The sequence below is a fragment of the Cupressus sempervirens genome, chromosome 6, assembly GCF_028749045.1.
Source record: "Cupressus sempervirens isolate cs-2001-9-10 chromosome 6, ASM2874904v1, whole genome shotgun sequence".
Classification (NCBI taxonomy): domain Eukaryota; kingdom Viridiplantae; phylum Streptophyta; class Pinopsida; order Cupressales; family Cupressaceae; genus Cupressus; species Cupressus sempervirens.
In genome coordinates, this window is record NC_143123.1 from 149899497 (window position 1) to 149903016 (window position 3520).

Genomic DNA, 3520 nt, shown 5'->3' on the forward strand with positions numbered 1-3520 from the left:
GTACCTATATTATTTGGCCTACAATCATCAATATTATACAATAATATTGATGATTGTAGGCCAAATCCCTTATATTTAAATATTAAAGTCCTTAGTCTCTTAGACATAGCTTCAATAATATGGTGAAACTTATATTACTTATGATAATATAAGTAATATAAGTTTCACCATATTTTCATAATAAAAGAATAATAATAACCTTCCAAATGAAAGTCTGTGAGAGAAGTTAATGTTGCAAAGTTAATGCTTTCACAATTAATTGTCACCATGTCAATTAATTGTGAGATAATATTTTTGTGTCAAATATTATCTCACAATCAAGTACATAATCTAAGTTGTATCTTGATAACATGTGTTAAGACTTGTGTGATTTAATTGATGATTGTGATGACATGGATTTATTGGTTTGACTCCTTAGATGCTGATGTTGTATAATCTTGATAGGTCTTTGACAAGTGGGAGAATGTTGGGATTAAGGTATCTCAACCTTAGAGTCTTAACATGTTGAATTAGTTCATCGATTGATTTATCTTATGTTATTTTTGAAGTTGCCATTTGCATTGTGGGACCTCTCAGTGAGATGACATCCTACATTTATTCATAAATTCTTTATTTTCTAGCAAGTTTGCACCCACTTGGAAGATGCTAATTTATGGGAAGATATTGTCATATATTTCCATTTGGTGTGGAAATTAATTTGGTAATTTCCCATATGTACTAAAGAGTCTTGGTTGGTAATATTTGTTGGGCATTGGAGTTTTATTTTAGTAATTTGAATTTATGGTGGAGTTCACTATTGGAAAGTAGTGTGAGGTAGGGAAGGTGCCTATTCCTAGTCATGAAAATTGTTATTTTTCACTTGCATTATATTTGACAAGATGACCATTACGAATGAGATAGGTGTTGTTGACTTGGAAGTTTCTATGAGAAACATTTCATGAAATCAAAAAGTTCCTTGCCTTCTGATACAACTTACCTTTATGCATTGAAGATGGTTTTGGAAACCATGGTCACCAACCTCTTGTGTTGATCTCTATATATGTTTGTTCCTTTATTGATTTATAGTATGTGTGAGAGAGAATAGGATCTCCTTTCATAGGGTCATGCTACTATATATTCTTTAGGATGGAACAAGATGCAAATTTCCATATGAAGGTTTAGAGCCTAAAAATGTTTGTTTAATGTTTTGGAGTGTAGGGTTTTATACCTGGAAAGTTTTTCCCCTTGTATATTTGTATTTTCTATTCTTTCTCATTCTTCTAGGTTCGTGATTCTATAATATTTATTTTATTTTCTATAATGTTACTAAAATTTGTTAGATTTGTAAACAACAATTACTTTCCTTTAAGGTTTTAACTATAGGAAATTAACTATATCCATTTCCACTTTTATGGAATATAATAGAATGCACTTGTATTTGTTTATTATAAGCTATTGAAGAAATCATTAGATACTGGATATGCATTCTCATCTTAGATGCCTTTCTTCATGTGTATATCTACCTTCAATGCCCTTCACCATTTCATATTTTCTCTTTACTTTTGTCTTAAAGCAAGTTAGTGGGATTATTGTCTAAAACTAGAGGCATCAAGGAAGTTCACAAATGGGAAATATAATGACATTTTTTCCTTGAAGATTCACAAGAAATCACAAGATCTTCGGATTTTCATAAAGGAGGAAAATATTTTTCTTAAAGAGGAACAACAATTTTATGAATGAGAAGAGGCTAACCTCTCTAATAGAACAATAGAGATAATAAAATAATGGATTGATACATCAAGATTTATAGTTTGGATGGGAGAAAATCATGTTTCTCTTAGAGACCAACAATCTCAATGGAGGAATAATACTCTCAAGCAAGGAAAATACATAGTCATCAAAAAATAACATGTTCATTATAGAAAAGAGGAGTTCACCAAGTGGAGAAACAATTATAGAATGTAGATTTTCACATGTTGTTTCAAGAGTCTTCTACTATTATTAGAAACATGAACAATATTTTAGTTAAAAGATCTATTCACTCTTTGATGAGAATAATCTAAAGGCCCTACCTTTATAGTTGCTAAGGGATTGTGACCAGTGAGTAATGGCTGACCAGTGCATTGCCCACCATCCTGTTGAGGTATGCTAGAGAGTCTAAGGAATAGTGGTGAGGCACATGAGCTTTGTAGAAAATTCACATTCTATAGAATCATGGAATTTGGCTGTATAGTCTAGTGCCAGTCCCATCAAAGAATGGTGTGGCTTCAATTCAACATAGTTGGTGTATGTGCAGAACCCCACCTATCTCCTCCTAGAGCCCCTACTATTCTATGGTAGCTCATTGAATGAAGTGATGATGAGGCCCTACTATCTTAGGCCTAGTTATGTTGTTTAGCTTAGGTACACATATGCTTTATATTCAATGACTATTTTTCGATTCTAATTCAGTGCTTTTAAAAAAGTATTCTCCATTGATCTATCAAATGTATCTACAAGGAAAAGATGTGTTGATTTTCCTTGTCAAATGCATTCATTTTTCTTTAAAATGTATTAAATGTTTAATAATATTTATTTGAAGTTTTGTAAGCATTCACTATCTTCAAGAGTTATATGTTAGAAGATTGGAGAGATTGTTAGAAGATTGGTTTGATGATGATATGTTACATTCATGACTGATTTTTTCATTGATGTCAACATAGCATGTTTGACGTCTTCTATGGTATCTAACAGAAGAACAACAGAAAGATCATGTTGATACAAATGACTAGTTGAGCATGATAACCACCTAGGTTATGGTAGATATGACTGAGTATTTGGCATATGCTATTAATGTTAGAAGCAGAAAGGATTTAAGTCTAGAAGAAGTTTGAGGTTGAGGACATAGAGCATACATGTTGAGGATGACATGGCTAAGCTTGCTCGTCATAACATGTTCTTAATGTGGTCCTATAATAATTAATTGAGAAGGATGACTTAAGGAATTGTTTAATGGGCTTGTTATAAAGGAAGGATTTTCCTTTATCATGGCATGGATATATGTGAAGTGTGAATATTTGAAAAGTAGCAGGGAGTGCAAAAATGTGAATTTGAGAAAAGCAATGCAGAAGTGAAGGAAACTTCATTACCAAGGTTTTGCTGAGTGATTCGAGGTTTGGTATTTGGATATGAGGTTCATGACCTAGTCTACAAGGTCTAAAAGTGTTTGGTTTGGTTGATAGGATAGATGAAAGAACAAGGAAATAAGAAAATAATAGTAAACTATTTGTTTGAGTAGTGAGCTCTTCTTGTAGTTGAAATTGCATGTTTGGATAGTGGGCTCTTCTTGCATACATTATACTACAACTCCTAATAGGGTTGACACAACTCCTAATAAGGTTGGAATCTATTATTAGGGATTCAAAGTCTCCTAATAGGGACTCATTGTACTAAATTTTGTACTAGACTCCTAATAGGGTCTATCCTCTAACAAGGAATATTTATATTAGTACATCATCTTGCGAGCATCATTCTCATTGGGATTTTTCCCTTTGATCAAGGG